The sequence below is a fragment of the Squalius cephalus genome (genome assembly GCF_949319135.1).
Source record: "Squalius cephalus genome assembly, chromosome: 23".
NCBI lineage: Eukaryota > Metazoa > Chordata > Actinopteri > Cypriniformes > Leuciscidae > Squalius > Squalius cephalus.
The window spans coordinates 21,864,351-21,883,101 of NC_137144.1; the positions used below are offsets into that span (position 1 = coordinate 21,864,351).

General features: G+C 36.9%; 1 protein-coding gene across 2 annotated transcripts in view; it reads left to right on the top strand.

Annotated features, from left to right (window-relative positions):
- The window catches only part of lrrc4ca (leucine rich repeat containing 4C-a), a 202,074-nt gene that overhangs the window by 171,105 nt on the left and 12,218 nt on the right, over positions 1 to 18,751 (top strand). For both annotated transcript variants that reach the window (XM_079858755.1, XM_079858754.1), the window contains one exon: positions 11,125 to 11,194. The gene's annotated coding sequence lies outside the window, so the exon portion shown is untranslated. The remainder of the gene's footprint in view (positions 1 to 11,124; positions 11,195 to 18,751) is intronic.

The following is an 18,751-nucleotide window of genomic DNA, read 5'->3' on the forward strand; positions in this document are numbered from 1 at the left end:
TACTATAGAGTTAGGTTAAGGGATCGGTTTAGGGTTAGTTGCATGGAATAATGCGTAATTTACTGTTATAGTTAGTACATGTAGCAAGGACACTGTAAAATAAAGTGTTACCGGCTATTTCATATTTTACAGTTACATGTATCCCGTTTCTCCTCATCCCTGCTGGAGATGCTCTTTGATACTGGAAGAAGAACGGCCTCGGCCAATATTTATAACCTGCCTCACGGCCTAACTTCTCTGCTGTGGCTTGTTCCCCAGTTTAGGGTTTCTTAAGGTGCACCTGCAGTGCTCCTTTCTGCAGTCATCCATTACAGAAGGTACAGAGCAAGCGAGGGCCGCTTGACTGATCTATGAGCCAAGGGCAGAGGCTCTTACGCAAATAGATTCAGCCTATGTCCATATATCAGATTAACTCCCCGGCAAACGCTGAAGGACCCAGTGAATTTAACTTGAATAGACTGACCCTCTCATTTTGTCTCCATCAGGAACCATCTCAGAATTCCGCAGCATCTTCTTGCTGCTCTTTTATCACCCGGAGTGCGCCCCGCGGCTTGTGTGTGAACGCGTGCAGATGATAGTGAACTTGGACTGTTTACAGGCGGAGGGGATGGTGTCTGCGTTGTCATGAAGCTTTACTGCTCTGATGGGTTTGTGATTGGACGCTCTGGGAGAATGCTGGGAGCTAGCGGACAGGGTAATTCAGGCTAGGCTGGCTCTGAAGTCTTCCATAGGAAAGTGGCATAACGTCAGTTTATCTAGTTTATAGACATTGTTAAAGAGAACCAGTATAAATAATACATTTAAGTCAAATTACTTTATATTTAAAAATTGATGATGACTTTACAGCCCATGCTGTGATGGTTATACAGGAATAATGGGAGAACTGGCAGGGATTTTATATTTTTAATTGTTTTATTTTTTATTTATATTTTATTTTCAATTTAGTTTTTGTTTTCATTACTTTTCAATCTATTCCTATTTGTTTGTTGGTTTCTTTGTTTCTTTCTTTGTATTTAAGTTTTTTTTTGTTTAATTTATTTATTTTTACAGCTTTCTAGTTTTAGATTTAGTTTCCATTCCATGAGATTTTCTTATACTATTTATTTTTCTAGCTTTAGATTTGATTTCCATTCCTATTATATATTCTAGTTCTAGTTTTAGATTCCATTCCATTAATTACATTTTTTTTATTTACTTTTTATTTATTGTTTCTTTGTTTTGTTTGTTTAATTTATTTTATATTTGCAGTTTCCATTCCTATTTTTATTTATTTATTTTTACTGTGTTCTAGTTTTGATGATTTATTTATTTTTAACACTCTTAATATTTTTGATATCTAGGATTTCCATGTTTAATGCATTAGGGTTGTACAGTTTTATTTATTCATTAATTTTGATTATATCATGTATGCAAAGCTAAAAGGAATTTGCTGATATTTTCATTTCATTTTTTACTTTGGAGTCATGAAAATATATATTAATATAGGTTATTCCCAGTTAAATAATAATTATTATTATTATAAATTTTCTAGTTGTGTTCTACTTTTTGGTTTTAGCTTACGATAGCACTTAATGTCAGCTGGGGCTGTTCCTTTAAGAATAGGTTCAGCTGGTCCTAGATCAGAAAAGGCATTTTATCGTGAATAATGGTCCTGACAGACTGCTTTTCTTCCCAGGGAGTGCAGTCATGGCCACTGAAGCGTGCCGTGTTCACCCCCTCATCGCCTGGCACTTTCCCCCTCTTTCCTTCTAGAGGAAACAGAATAAAGAAGGGAAGTGTGTGATTTATAGAGCACTCTGATGTGTCATCACATTTTTTGGGGTGTATTTACCTTTTTTCGTTCTGCTGATGGTAATACCCCCCCCCCCCCCCCCCACCTCCTCTCGGCGTAATTATTGTCATTTTCATCAGCATTACCACAAGAGATGATGATTATCTTCATCTGTGTTACAAATTAGCCGGATGGTGTGAGTTACTGGTATCAGTCATGATGTAGAGGAACTGACAAGTTAATTTAATGCGAATGAGCAATTGTTCAGCTTTGCCGATGTGAAATGCTACCCTCACTAGCGCAGTGCACATCGCCCTCTCCCTCCGACTGTTCTTTGGATAAATGTTGTTGTTTCTTGCTGATTCCTAAATTTGCTTAAAGGGATAGTTCACCCAGAAATGAAAATTCTGTCATCATGCATTTTCCCTCTATTCATTCAGGTCGACATTCACTGAAAATCATCTCCTTTTCCATAGTGCTCAACTCTTATTTTAGGGGATCTGAATATGCGCATAATAACATGCATATGAATAATAATTATAATTTGGTGCATTGGAATTGGTTATGATGACATATGAGAACCAATGTGATTTCGGCGTAATTTGCATCAGATCTGTGGCATGTTTTTTTACGCACCTTATTTGCATATATGCAAATTTCTGTGATGATCAGCTTAACTTAAACTTTATCACTCTCTCAAAGAAATACAAGATATACAAGAAATAAAAAATATAGTTTTGGTAATTTTGTTACGTGCGTTTATTAGTGTTTTTTCATATTTCAATTTAGCTTTATTTCAGTTTTAGGTTTAGTCATTTAAGTACTTCAAATTTTTAAAGTTTAAGTTTCCCTTCTAATTTCTATTTCAGCTTTATTTCAATTAACAAACAATTATTTGTAATATTTCATTTTAATTAAGTCAGATGGATCATTTTAGGTTATTTGTATTGTGTTTTTTTTTCCATTTTTCCACAGAAAACAGAAAGTCCTAAATGTTGACATGACATGACAACGACATGAGGATGAGTAAACGATGACAGAATTTTAAAATGAAAGTGAAATATTGCTTTAAATTCTGATTCTCATTCTCATTCTGATCTCATACTATCTCATCTCACTTTCCAATATATAAAGCAGCTAAACTCGTTTCAAATCTGAATATAAGAGCAACACCAAATAAAACGCTTGCTATGATCTATCATCAAGCTAGCATTGCATTTGTGAGATTTGCAAGCGCAAACATTTATCTGACACTTAACACATTTGATTCAGCCAAACAGCTTTACTTGTGTAACATTGTAGTGTGTAGATTTTGCTACTTGGCACAACATCAGCACGCCTCGACTTAACTCAGCCATCAACTCTACAGATACCTGTATGAGCGCTCTGCTTTTAGCTGATATCCCAAATCCTCTTAAGAAAATGAGTTGCAGCGTCAGTTTCGCGCGTACACAGAATGCTCTCTTCATCGGAGGTGCCAACTTTCTGACTTTGTGCAATACCTTGATCGAGCCTGTGGAGGAACTCACTCCAGTGTTTGCTCTTCTGCATCAGTTGTACGGTTACAGAAGCTTACATGCTCTAGGAGCTGTTAATCTCTCCGGCTACGGCACTGATCGGCTCTCAAAGCAGCGGGAAGTCGAGATCCAGACACTTTTTGCTAGTAGATCAAGGACAGGTCTTAAGGGTAGAGTAAACACAAAGATAGTTGCAGTTTAACACTTTTTTGGGGGTCAAGCACAAAGACACTGCTGAAAAGGCGCTAATGAAATATCTCTAAATAGCACTAGTTGTTCTTTTGCATAGGGCTGCACAATATTGAAAAAAAAAAAGAAAAAAATGAAATCGCTATATTTATTTTTTTCTGCAATATATTGTGAAATACAGGAATTTGTACTTGATGACTTGAATTGCTACTGTATATATTTGGAAAGAATGAATCATTCTAGAGTGAGTGGGGTGATTTTGTTGGGGGAGTGTATGCGATTAGAAAATAAAAATAATAATTATAAAAAAATGTTGAAAAATATGTTTTACAATGGCATATTGATTTCAGGGCTGAGCCATTTAGGAAAAGCTTCACTGTAATACAAATATTGGTTGAAATATTGAAATTGGTTGAAATATTTACAAGAGTACGTTTTACAAGAAAATACTGCTCAAGTCTTTTTACTCAATTTCATAATTAATTCAATGTGTTACTTGCCGTTTCGTCATAATTTTCGCATATACGCTATTATTTTGGAGAAATCTGATCCTAAACCATCAGTTAAAGGGTACATAACATGCACAGTTTCACCTAATCTCATGTTAATCTTGAGTACCTATAGAGTAGTAGTGCATCCTTAATATCTCCAAAAAGTGTTTAGTTTTATTATAATTTGAAAAGAAAAAACAGCTTTCCAATTCTCTCCGGGAAAAGCCGAAGTCCTGGAGGCGGAGCTATAGAGTCAAGCGGTAGCGCTGATTTCCAGCAAAAGACAGAAATCTGATCCAGTTGTACTTACATGACTGGGGTCTTTTATCACTGGGACCGCTCCACGTTTTAATAGCAAACGATTTGCAAATCCAGCGTCGAGGCCTTGTTAATAAAACATTCGTCACTCAAATGACCAGAACACATAACCGCACTTCCTACACTCCGTTGCTGCCCCGGAAAAACAAACTGCATCCACTGTTCCTGTAACACTGGGTTCTTTGGAAAGCTGAACACGGTAAGCTTTCCCTCACATCCAAATACACACTTTTTTGGAGACATTCTTGAACAAATCCTATGCAGCGCTGGCGCCGATGATTTCCTGTTGAAGCGCGTTGATGTGCGCGGTCTCGCTCTCCTCTAGTCGACGTGCGCGCGGGCGAGCTTTTCCGAGAGAAATGCTCATATAAGGAGTTCCACTCTGATCTACGTCATTAGATCCACGATCGAAAAAAAACCAGCCGAAACTTGCACCAACCCGGAAGTAAGATTTTCGGCACAGAAATTCTCCGTTATTCGTCAAAAATATTTTTTTTAAACTTTGCCCATGTTTAGCATGAGAATCCATCTCTTTAACAGTGTAAACAACTCTGAATACATGAAACACCATTGTACCCCCCCCTTTAAGGGCAGTTTTTCTGTTTAAAATCAATCAAAAGCACCAGCATACTCTAAAAAATAAAAGATCAGTAAAAACAGGGCACAATGTACTGTATTAATTCAACGGAATTTTCCGTATTTATTTTTTACAGGTGGTTTTTACCTGTATTTGTAGTAACAAAACGATTTTAAAATAATAATTGTGATTTTATTGTGATTTTTATTAAATAAAAAATATTAAACAAAATGAGAAATATTGTAATAACACTATTGTATTGTAAAATAATTGTGAGTAAAATTATTTTATTTTACTTTAAAATTACAATACCAATATTTACATCTTAATTAATTGATTTTCAAATGGTAACCCATCAAGCTTTTATTTTGAAGGGTTGCCAGCTAATAAACATTTGCGTTGATGGTTTCACAGTAAATGAGCCAAGCTGTTCTGAGACACTTCACGTGTGGAAGTGAACTACAAGCTCTGAAACCTATAGCACATATAAGCCATATCATGATATCGATTTTATTGTGATATATCATGCAGCTCTAATTTTGCAGTAAGTAATTTACAAAACTATGCAAAATTTGCAGTGATAAACACTGGTTGTGACTGCAGGCTAATATGTAGTGTGTAAGCACACATACAGCAGTTAGCCTGTTGCTAGCATGCCGTGCGCATCGTTCACTCCGCTCTACTGCCCTGATCAATAGCCTCATTTTCTCCAGGTCTTGCTTTGCACTACTGAAGGTTAAGAGGTCTGGAATGGTATTGATCAGTGTATTCACACACCATCTGTCACGGCCATTAACGTGATGATATGTCTTTGGAAAAAGCCCCTTTTTTTCATGCTGATTTGGAAACTTTTGTGATTTCTTATGTGGAGGTGCTGAAGGAAGTTGTTTTATTAATAACAGATTGTATATCAGTATAAATAATATATTGTGCACACTATTTCGAAAACGAGGGAGCGAATTATTAAATTGTGCGCGCGGTTTAGTAAAACGAGGGTGCGAATTATATTGTGCACACTATTTAGTAAAGCTAGTGAACAAATGATGTTGTGCGCACGATTTAGTAAAAAGGAGGGAACAAATTATTTTATTGTGCGCACAATACGATTTAGGAAAACGTGGGGACAAAATGATTGTATTGTATGCACGATTTACTCAAAACAAGGGCAGTAGAAATATGAATTAGAATTTTTTGTAACCATATAAACGTTTTTACTGTCACGCTTGATCAATTTAATGTGTCCTCACTGAATGAAAGCATTAAAACTTTTCAAAGTTCTTCATAGTTGTATATATTTCTTAACGTTCCTCATTTTACAACAGCCCACACTGGTCTTTTGGCACACACACTTGCAAATCTACAAACTGCCATGTAATTAGCAATTTAGAGCACTTCTAGTTAGCATTTAGGACAGCATGCGTGATATTCTATTAATTACAGTTACTGCACCCTTAATAAAATAAATCTGAATGTAGATTAATTACAGTCTCAAACCCTCACTGCGTGAATGTGATTGGACCAAATTGAAAACGTCTGGGGTGCTTTCTTGTAATTCTTTTTTAATATTCTTTAATGATCAGCGTGTTCTATCAGTACATTAACAGCCGAATGTGTGCCAAAATCTAATGATATCAATTTAGCTCAGGATAAAAGAAAGACAGGGTGGAAAACCATTCCAAAATGTAATTCATGGTCATGGTCTAGACCAGGGGTTCTCAACTCTCCCCCTCGAGGTCCACTTTCCCTAATAAAACCCCCGGACAAGCTAATCAAAAACTTGCAAAAGTGGATAAGTGCACTTGCTTAGATCGTTAAAATAGGGCCCAGAGAGGTTGTCTTTTCAATCTTTCATCAAAATATAACAATTTGTTCTGCCTCTGAAACGACTTTTCTTTTTTGGTGACATCACCGATCCCTCTTACTTTTCAGCCCCGCCCCTTCAACCATCTGTCTCCGTTCTGGAAAGTAACACCCACTTTTTATTATACAGTGATGGATGAAATAGTCCCGCCCTACTTTTTTCCCCTCATCAAATATCCAGTTTCACTCAGAAATGCATCAGATTAAGAAAGTAAAGTTGTTTTCAAGCTTTATTATACAAAAATAGACATCATACAGCATCTTAAAATGGAAGTCAAGGTGCCCACTGAGCTGAAATATGATTAATGGTTGGCCTTACTTCCTTCTTCCCTCTCAATCTCACACTCTCTCTCCTCTACCTTTACATGATGCCTCATTATGTCTCCCGTAGGGTCATCGTTATTTTTCCTCGTTGTGGGACCTTCTGCTCAGACATGGATAGATTTACCATTCAAAGAAGACAAATGGACCAGACAACCTTGCTGGTTTCAGCTTCTCTCTGCATTTGTTTCCAGTGTGTCCGCTGGGCCATTGATTTAGGCCATTTGCATTTATGCTTCTTTTTTTTTCTTTTTTTATCGAGGGTGATGCATCCTGACCCTACGGGTTCAAATCAAAGCAGAGATGCACCCCAGGGACTAAAGGATGGACCTTGCTTGCACTGAACAACAAAGCGCGAAAGAAAGAGAAGGAAAACAAGACAACAGAGGTGATCAAACAAGTTGACCGTAGCGCTACGCTGGAAGCAACGCAAATACGCTGCTGAATTTGCACTCTCACAAAACACTGTTGTGTTTTGATCTACTCACAGCAGCAGTTTAAAGATAAAAGGGCTCCAAAGTGGAGTGCATCAAAACCAGCCTCAGGAGCATGATGGGAAACATATTTATAGAATGTTTGGTCAGGGTTGATGCTGCCGGTAGCAGGCAAAGGATGTGTGGGCAGGGAAGGTGGATTGTGGGATACAGACTGGCAATCTGTGCTTCACAACTCCTGCATATTTGTTTTGATTCCTTCAACATGGAGCATATGTTTATCTTTTATTCAGAGTTGGTGTTAAAGGGTCTGATCTTCTTAGATTAAAGAGTTCATTGTGCTATGAATAATAGGCTACTGTAGCTTTAAGAACATAAAACTCATTTAAAGTTCAGAATGTGCATATATGTATATTGTCTGTCTATCTATCTATGTATATTGTCTGTCTATCTATCTATGTATCGGCCTGTGTCTGTCCGTCCGTCCGTCCGTCCGTCCATCCATCCATCCATCCATCCATCCATCCATCCATTCATCCATCCATCCATCAACCTGTGTCTGTCCAACCGTCCATCCATCCATCCATCCATCCATCAACCTGTGTCTATCTATCGGCCTGTGTCTGTCTGTCCGTCCGTCCATCCATCCATCCATCCATCCATCCATCCATCCATCCATCCATCCATCCATCCATCCATCCATCCATCAACCTGTGTCTATCTATCGGCCTGTGTCTGTCTGTCCGTCCGTCCGTCCGTCCGTCCATCCATCCATCCATCCATCCATCCATCCATCCATCCATCCATGTGTCTATCTATCTATCTATCTATCTATCTATCTATCTATCTATCTATCTATCTATCTATCTACCTGTGTCTATCTATCTATCGGCCTGTGTCTGTCCGTCCATCCATCCATCCATCCATCCATCCATCCATCCATCCATCCATCCATCCATCCATCCATCAACCTGTGTCTATCTATCTATATATCTATCCATCCATCCATCCATCCTAATAAGTGAACACAAATGTTTAAAAAACAAAAAGTTGAGTTCTTGAAATACTTAGCCCAAGCTTTTCTTGGCTTTTAAATGATCACAAGGCTGTTTGGGTTTTCATTTTTCCCCCGCAACATCCTTGTCTAATGTATGCATATTTAAATATGTATGCCAGCTATACTAATTATAGCTAGCATATATTTTCCTCCTGCCAGGAAGACATGTGGCTACCTCACACGAGGTGGAAAAAAACTAAAAAGATGATCTAGAGCACTGTCAGGGGAGACAGAGATTGGTGATTGGACTGTGGCGCTGATGATGGCGATTAAGAGTCTAAGCATTAACAGGAGCTTTAATATGGAGTCACTTTTTTAGCATCAAAGGCTGCAAAACATGTGAAGTCTGGAGTCGATCAAACAAACGCAACAGACATGCTCACAAAATATATAACAGACTCGAGCTGCTTTGTTTACATGCATGCTTATGGTATCAGTTGGCTTGGAGGATCTGGACAGTTGAAATGAAATTGAAATCTCTGACTAAAATCTGTTTGGCCAGGGAGAGATTGTTTGACTGCCACGTTTAAAGTTTAAATTTGAAATATCTCATTTTCAGGAACTTTATTTTCAGGCAGACTGGTAAAAACCAATTCACTCTGACTCCTGGAAATGGCATTATTCCATCCAATCAAATTAGAGCTTGCAAGTTTGAGAAAGTGGATTCTGTATTTATTATTTATATGCATTAGATTGTCAATGGTTGGATTGTAGATTGTCTCTGAACATCTGAGGCTTATAGTTAAACCAATTCAACAATCTTTTGTGTTTATTAATACGAGGAACTGCTCTCTGAAGACTGCAGATAGATGCAGTTCTCATGGGAGATTCAGCCTCGCAGTTCTTATGTGTGCAATTTTGTATCATGCGTCTCTTTTCTCCATATTATTAGTCAAAGTCTCTCTGTATTATATAAGACTTCCTGAAAAGCATGTTGTATAGCTCATGTCACGCCCCCTCATTTTCTGGGACAGAAGGAAACGAACATTAGTGCAGATGAGTACATATTGTATTGTATTGTTTTGTATTGTATTGCACAGACAAAAAAGCCTGCATATATTTGGAGAAGAGTATGCAGGAGAGCATCATGCATTATATTTATTTTCATTTACGTTTGTTAGCATATTAATAATCATAGTAGTCGTTTGTGTGTGTGTTTGAGGCCAGACGCTCAATTGCCTGTAATTCATATTGATCGAAGGATTTTAAATATAATTATCATATTGATCATACTGATGTGCAGTCAATTTGAGTTTGCTTGAATATGCACTGCTGCTGGGTTTAACTACAATCATTTATTTGGAGCGGTTACATTTTATTAAAATGATAGTTTCTGGACATTTTAAAGTGATGTAAACTATGTAAACTGACATAATGCGCCAAATGTTTCAGAATTCAGAAACTAACAACACAAATGGTTAAGCAAACAAATTGTACTGTTATGGTGCTTTTATTGTACTTTTATGGTGCTTTTATTATACTTTTATGCTGCTTTTCATGGACTGTAAAATAAATATTTTTGTGCATTTATATCCAATGCAGTCATTTGCAGGGTTTGCAGCACAGATCAAATCCACTATTGTTTTACATAGAAATGTTGTATAGTCTATACAGTATTTAATGCAATTACATCAATAATAACAATGTAATTAATTACACCCAACACTACATTTAACCACGTATCACTGTCTTTGGAAGGCTTTTGTCTTTGTAAATGTACAATTTCATACCATTTCATATTTATATGCAATGTAGGTATTCCCCAACTTTTGTTTGCTCATAAATTGAAAAACCTCACCATAAAAACCCATGGGAAAATCTCAAGGGAACCAGTGGTGAATTAGTCTTCCAGGTCTTGACATCATCCCTGCACACTCCATTTAACAGAATGATCATTTTTAGATGAACCGTCCCTTTAATTTGCGGTAGCAAATGCGCTTTTCAGTGGGTTTCCCACATTGTAAATGAGAGCTAAACATCAGGTCAGCAAAATAACTCTGCAAACTATACAGGAAAATAAAAAAGTACACACACTATCCACTTACCATAACCACTTAGACATGAGAAACTTGAGGATCAAACAAAAATGCTTCTGCTTGTTTAGCAACTGTGGCGTCTGAGTCATCTCCTCTGTTCAGGAAACTGTGAAAACATTTTAGCTGGTCATTGTGAACGAAACCAAGTGAGAATATCTGATGTCAGTATTCATAAAAAGCACATCTAGTATTCTGAACCGTGTGAATTAAGTCCGAAGAAAACAGGTACACTCGTAAAAATAAGCGGTCCAAAAGGGTTTTTGGTTCTTCTTCTTCTTCTTCTTCTTCAAAAAAGGCCATTTTAATAATCTAAAGAATATTATAAAGAACCTTTTGTGTGTTGGAAAGGTTCCATGGATTCAAAAAGGTTCTTCATGGATCCATCAATGCCAGTAAAGCACTTTATTTTGAAGAGCCTCCTGTTTCATATGTTTTTAAACTAAGGCTTTGTCTTCCCGCAGTTCCCTTTTCGAACATTTGGAGCCTGAGAAACCGACAGCATCCAAGTGGTTTGTAATTGTAACGTGGCTGTTCTTCTCTTTTGTGTGCGCAGGGCGAAGCCAGCTAGCGAAACCGAGTGTGAAGATGTCCAGAAACTGCTGGCACTGTGGAAGACTTGGCAGGTGAGTGTACAGGAACAGGTTGTGAGGAACACACTTTGGCTGATTTGAGATCAGGCACTGAGCCTTGTCTGAAGATGGGATCTTGTGTGACATACACAAGCTGATGGAGGAACTGCGAGCACTGTCTCGTTGGAGAGGAAGATGGAAGAGAACAAACAAGACTGTTTTACAGTTAGTTCATGTGTCTGTCGTTTATTTTTTTAATTCTCCCAGACAAACAGAATATTTTTAATGAATCCTCCAGCTAATCGTAAAGCCCCAGTTTCACAGACGAGGCTTAAAGGAATAGTTCACTTAAAAATGGAAATTCTGTCATCATTTACTCACCCTCAAGGTGTTTCAAACCTGTATGAATTTCTTTCTTCTGTTGAACATAAAGGAAGATATTTTTAAGAATGTCGGTAACCAAACAGTTGATGGACCCCATTGACTTCCATGGTAGGAAAAAAAACAAACATACTATGGAAGTCAATGGGGTCCATCAACTGTTTGGTTACCGACATTCTTCAAAATATCTTCTTTTGTGTTCAGCAGAAGAAAGAAATTCATACAGGTTTGAAACAACTTGAGGGTGAACAAATGATGACAGAATTGTCATTTTTAAGTGAACTGTACCTTTAAGCCTAGTCCCAGACTAAAATACATATTTGAGCTGTTTTAACTGAAAGCAACTTGCACCGACATTTCTTAAAATATGTCAGTGCCATTGTTTTGTCTCAAGATGCACACTAGTACTGTTTTTATAAAGTCACAATTATAAAAGCTACTTAAATGCCCTAATTGAACTAAGGCCTAATCCTGGCTTAATCTAAACCCGGTTTGTGAAACCAGGCCAATATGTTGTAGTTTAACAGGCCTTTCACACATTTACATTTATTCATTTTGTAAACATTTGCTACAGCACATTTTGATTTGACAAACTTTTTTTAGTACTCAACGCAGTCTGATTTTTTGTTTTACCAATCGTGTGCTGAAATCACCAAATTAGACCACTGTAGATTGCGAAGCTACGCCGTTTTCACCAGCATCGTTTCAGAACGTAATCAGCAGTGAAATTGCTCGTATCCGGTGGAATTGTTTTTGTGGAATATTTAAGCAGATTTTCCTATGCAATAGATTGTAAGGGCTTGCAGAACAGAGCAAATCAACAACACATGAAAAAAAAAAAAAAAAAAAAGGTTTGGTGAGAGATATTTTTGAAAACACTGTCAACAAAACATTTGAGATTTCCTTTAGTAATTATATGCATGCAATTCTGCATTAATATCAAATATTTTCTATTTGAAATAAATATTATATTTTCTTTAAAAAAAAAAAAAAATTATGACAATACCCTACTGGTCAACAGTTTGGGGTCAGTATGATTTTTTTATTATTATTATTTTTTTTAATTTAAAAAACTTTTATTCAGAAAGGATGCATTAAACTGAGGAAAAGTGAATGCTTTCTATATCATTTCTATTTCAAATGAGTGCTGTTCTTGTGGACTTTCTATTCATCAAAGAATCCTGGAAAAAGAAACGTTGCACGGTTTCCACAAAAATATTATGTCGCACAACTGTTTTCAAAATTGATAAAGAAGAAGTGTTTCTTGAGCAGCAAATCATCATATTCGAATGATTTCTGAAGGATCATGTGACACTGAAGACTGGAGTAATGATGCTGAAAATTCAGCTTTGCATCACAGGAATAAAGTACATTTTAAAATATATTAATATAGAAATCATATATTGTAAATTGTAAGAATATTTCACAATTTTACTGTTTGCACGGTATTGTTTGCTCATATAAATGCAGCCATTGAACATAAGTCATAAACAAAACATAACAAAATCTTACCGACCCCAGTAGTGTGTGCGTGCGTGTGTGTGTGTGTGTGTGTGCGTGCGTGCGTGCATGCGTGCGTGTGTGTGTGTGTGTGTGTGTACTTTTGCACCCCTGCAGAGTCCAGTGTCTCAGTAACATTAGTGTTTTAACATTTTTTTTTTTTTTTTTTATATAGGATTTACTAACTTAACATTTTACCATCAAAAACATAATTTAAAGTGAAAAATTTATTTCAAAGTAAATAACAGAATAAATAGATCTAAAAACCTTTTGGACGTAGATGGACGCACAGTATGTGTAGTCAAACCTCACACATCTATGCACACTCATGTTCACCCTTCTGTAATATTATTTTTTCTTTGGATGGGGGAGCTGTGGGTGAGTTATGGGTCTGTCCTAAATGTACCCCGGCTGTGCTGTTCCCCTGAGAGGGGAGCCTGGGTCAGCTGATTAAAAAGATAATGAGTTGAAGTGATAGATTTATGTTTTTTTCTGCAATATGTGGCCTTTTGCCGTCTCCCGCAGGAGGCGGTAACTGTATAAATAACAGATGGTGACATTGGAAAGCAACTGCTCCCTCGCCTTAGTTGTCTCAGCCTTTTCTGTGGCTTTGTTAAATTAAACACCACAGTGATTAGGGCCCACAACATCCGAAGCATCAAACACAACGCTGCCTCCTTCAGAAAGTCTGTCCTGACTCATGCATATTGACATTTGATCAGGACAAATTTGAATGGTTGAGTCTGCTCGTTTGTACGTGTGACAGATGCTTACATAACATACATTAGGTTCGTTTTGACGGATTGTATGAATGATAAAAGCTGGTCCAAAGTACAAAGGGGTTTGAATACAACAGTACGGCTGCACGATATATCAAAATTATTTAAAAATTATATATATATATATATATATATATATATATATATATATATATATATATATATATATATATATATATATATATTTTTTTTTTTTTAGAAATGTTTCCTTGGAAATAAACTAAAATAAGTTTAAAATGATTAATTGGAAATAAATTAAAACAAACTAAAACTGAAATAAAAAATAAATGAAACATAAATAGCAATATAAAAAAAAAAAAATATATATATATATATATATATATATATATATATATATATATATATATATATATATATATATATATATATATATATATATTAAACTGACAAAAACCAATAAAAAAAATACTAAAATGATTCATCATTTATTAAACTAATATAATTAATTATTAAACTAAAATTAACATGAAAACTAAAAATATTAAAAATAAATGCAAACTATTAATAAAAACTAAAATAACACCTGCAGCCTTCATCCCCATTCACTTTCATTGTATGGAAAGGCAACTGGGACATTCCGCAAAACATCATCTTCAGTGTTCGACTGCAAAAAGAAAGTGTTTTGATTTTTGGGTCACTATCCCTTTAGTAAAGATGTAAAAAAAAAAAATATATATATATATATATTATATATTATATATTGTCATAGGGGCACTATGTAGGGCAAAGTACAAAGCTGTCAGTAAATAAGACCTACTCGTTTACAGGGACTCGAAGTACAGATGCCTGTCGAGGACAAACTGATGTGCTGTTTTCAGTCGTGATGCTCAGCGGTAACAGATTGTGTAGAAGCGGCGTTATTATTCTGAACCAGGAGTTTGTTCTGCAAACCTGAGCCGTTCAAAGACTGATTTCAGATCAGAGAAGAAAGCAACCCTGGATGCTGAGTTTAACGCACGGAGCACAGTGTGTTCCTGCACCTGCAGCTAAATTATCTGTTATTAATTCAACAAATGTAGTGTAACATGAGAATGTCTTGTCGCTGCACTCCTGCAGGGATTTCGCCTGCGATCTCCTCCTACCTGAGGTTTTTAGTGCAAGAATTAGAGTTCCTTCTTTTGATGCAGTAGAAAAGAGATACTTTAAGATGTATAATGCAACCAACCTTAATTTTTATGATTCTTTTCACTTCTTATTGTTGTCGCGCGTTGTACTAAGACGCTTATTCAGACAGGAGAAGTCTCACTCTGTTGTAGCTGACAAATTTTCATATGCAAACAGCAATGTGTTGATCTTATGACATTCTAGAAATTTTTACTATTAGTTTGGATTTAATTTAAATCCAAACAGGGACTTTTTTGGGGGGTTTTTAATTAGAAGACTGAATGTCAGTATAGACGCTGAGGTGTCCACATAATACGGATGGATTTGTTCTCAGACGCGAGTGTATTGGAGATGACTGACTTGAGAGGCTCAGAATTGCCACTTGACTTTATGATCCTGAAAGAGGTATCAGTCCTTCCACGCCCCCTTGACAACCTTGGAGCACGACAAGGGACAAAGACAAACGTAGTATGGTTAGTGAAAAACAGGCGATTATTATTATTGAAGGTGCAAAACACGTTGTCGGAATGACGTAAAACTCTTCGGGTGACGTGGGCTGCGTCCGAAAACGTAACTTGTTGTCTCTTATCATACACGCGACCTTATCATACATACACGCGGCGTGGACTGGCGCAAGTGTTTTTTGCTAGTTTCAGCCCAACGCAGTTATCATTTTCACATCCTGCGCCACGTTGTTTAAATAGCAAATGCATCCATCTATTCGCCTATGGGCGTGCTGGTCTGAAAACGAGGTGTGTTCAGGCGCATTGTTGACACGGTCAACTGAAATAGACTGCGCCATTGACCAACTGAAACCTGGTCATAAGTCAATGGCGCAATATTTATTTTGTTATTTAAAGGGCGCATTAGTAGTATGCGGGTGCACAATGCGTGTACACTGTGCTTATTACACACACAGGGCACACAATCATGCCAAATATTAAAAATAAAAGGATTACAATGTAAAATATTATTATTGTACATAAATCCGCCTTGTCCCGTAAATGGTCTGCTCGCACGTTTTAACATCGCGCACGAGCAGATCCGTTTCCTCGCTAGAGAAGCCGTCAGTCTTTCCGCTTGCAAATTCTGCCATATAAATGAATCCACCATGGCGCGAGCGCAACAGGCTTTTAAAGGGAATTGGAAATGACAATCTGATTGGTTTATTGCACGTTACACCCAAAACACACCCATTACTCATTAAGAGAATAGGGACAATCCTTTTAGACCATGCGCCGGGTGCGCCGACCATTTTTCCCGTCGTTAAAATAGCAAAAAGGGATTCGGACACGCACTAAGTGCACTTGCGTCGTGCGCTTTAGACCATGCGCTTAGATCGTTAAAATAGGGCCCAATGACTTTGCTCACGAAGGTGCCTCACAAAACTGATTTCAGACAGACTTCTGAGGCAGCGTAACCGTTTAATAATCTACAGCAAAACAGAGAGAGCTTGGGTGAAAACTAAGTGAATATTTAATGACTACAATAGTAATTTCTTGCTAGAAATGACATAAGTGGAAAACATTGATCAAAAATGTACATTTACATACAAACTGACGACCAGACGCAACTTTCAGACGCCATCTTTGGTTTTTAGCTCAACTGTCACAGATAGGAAAGCACAGGATTGTGGGATATCAAAAGCAGCGAAGGATACATCTATGTTGCTTTTAAAAATCCATCAGATGAAGGTATCTCGGGAGACAGGAAGTGAAACTAACATTGCATTCGGACGTGCCTTGATGCCTTCCGACCTTTGAATGCGTTCCTCCGAAGGCAGCATTTATCAGTTTTCGGACGCAGCCGTGGTCTTGTTTTAGGTGTCTTTGAAATGACGGCGGGAGCCAACAGCATTCGCCTTTTGTGAATTCCCTTAAGTGCCGTGCAGGCAACTTTCTTCCTGATGAGCTCTGACGGTCTCCAGCTGTGCTTCGCGATACGCCACCAGGCGTGCCCGTACCTCCAAGCCATGTGTTGGCAGCGGGCCGCCGTCCTTGGTGCCGAACAGACGCAGCTGTGAAAGGAACATCGGTTGTGAACGCACAGATGCCTTCACCAGAAGTGAAACTTCATCATACATCAATACTTCCTCAATAAGACAACCTTCTTCCCAAGGCTACAGATACTATTTGGAGAATCAATCCATAACGTAATATAACATGTTATGGAAGTGAAATGTGTTGTGTTTATATGTAACATCTCTTCGTGACGTATTGTTTGATTGGATTACATGACGACAAACTTTCTCGCAAAAGAAGCATCCGAACACATATAATAGTGTCTAGACGTTGATTGTAAGAGCTGATCTCCTCAGCGGGGTCCGATCCCCCCGCGGGCAGATCCGATCGATACGGCATCTGTGTGTCAGACACAATTCTGCCTAATTACACTAATACATCAAACCAGGTGGCAGCGATGTAGGAGATAACGTCACGTCTGTATGTATGCGTGAGGAGATTATCTGCGGTAATGATTTCCTGTCATGTTTTCTGTGTTTTTGATGGTGTATATGTGGATCCGAATGTGTAATTGTTTTAGATAGAGAGAGAGGAGGACGTCAGCGGGGGAGACCGTATCCCATGATGCAATGTGCTCGTCTTCATTTACCACTTCCAGTGTGACTGCTGGATGCGATGTCAGATGTGGTTGTTAAAGTCAAAATTGACACTGTTTTTGCACAAACACATTTGCACATCCTGTTGTATGTTATACACGTTCCAGGAAAATATGTTATCTTCATATATCATGAAAAGATAATCATTAAATATGTAATTAAAATTTATATAATCACTAAACACAAAAACACACACACAAACATATCTGCATGTACATGAATGTATGTATGTATGTATGTATATGTATATATGTGTGTGTGTGTATATATATATATATATATATATAAATATATACAAACATATATATATATATATATATATATATATATATATATATATATATACATATATACATATATATATATATATATATATATATGTATATATATATATGTATATGTATATAGAGTATATGTGTATAATTATAATTAAACATAATAATAATAATAATAACAATATCTATATTAAATGAATTATTTAAGGCTAGTAATGTATTGCAGACTTTCTAGGAAGTAATTTAAGAAAATAAAAAAGCAGCTTTTTTTAGTAAAAGTCATTTGAAGTCCTGTACTTAATTTGATTCTCTTCAAGAGTGAGGGTTGTGAAATGGGTTATTTCATGTTGATTTTAACATCTCTTCATGACTTATTGTTTAATTGGATTACACAACTATACACAATTGAATCAAAACGTAAAATAGCCCTATTTTGTCCCCAAATCATATGTAACTCCACGTGCGAGCTTGCAGCTTCAGACCATTGGTCCAAAGCACGTTCCCAATGCGACAGTGGGGTTGGAATTTGCACGGCTCATTTGTCTGTAAAATGTGTTGCCTTAGGCCAGGCCTCACACCCCTCTCCATCCTCCGACCGGCCCGTGGAAATGATTTAGACTCAATTGTTTGGTGAATGCGGTGCCCTGTGGATGTATTGGTCAGTCACTCATGATTAATGCACACATCTACTCCCAGACCAGTTTTCATGTTTTGGTCAAAGGGTCAGGGGTGATTCACAGCGTATCATGTACAGATGTGACCTATTGCAAAATATAGCACCATAATAATAATGCTGTACAGTAAATGCTGTATATACAGTACGATATATATATATATACTGTTATGATTATGTTATGTTATAATTTCCTTTTGTTAAATATGCAAACATTTGTATTTTTATATAATTTGTATAATTAATAATGAATAACATGAA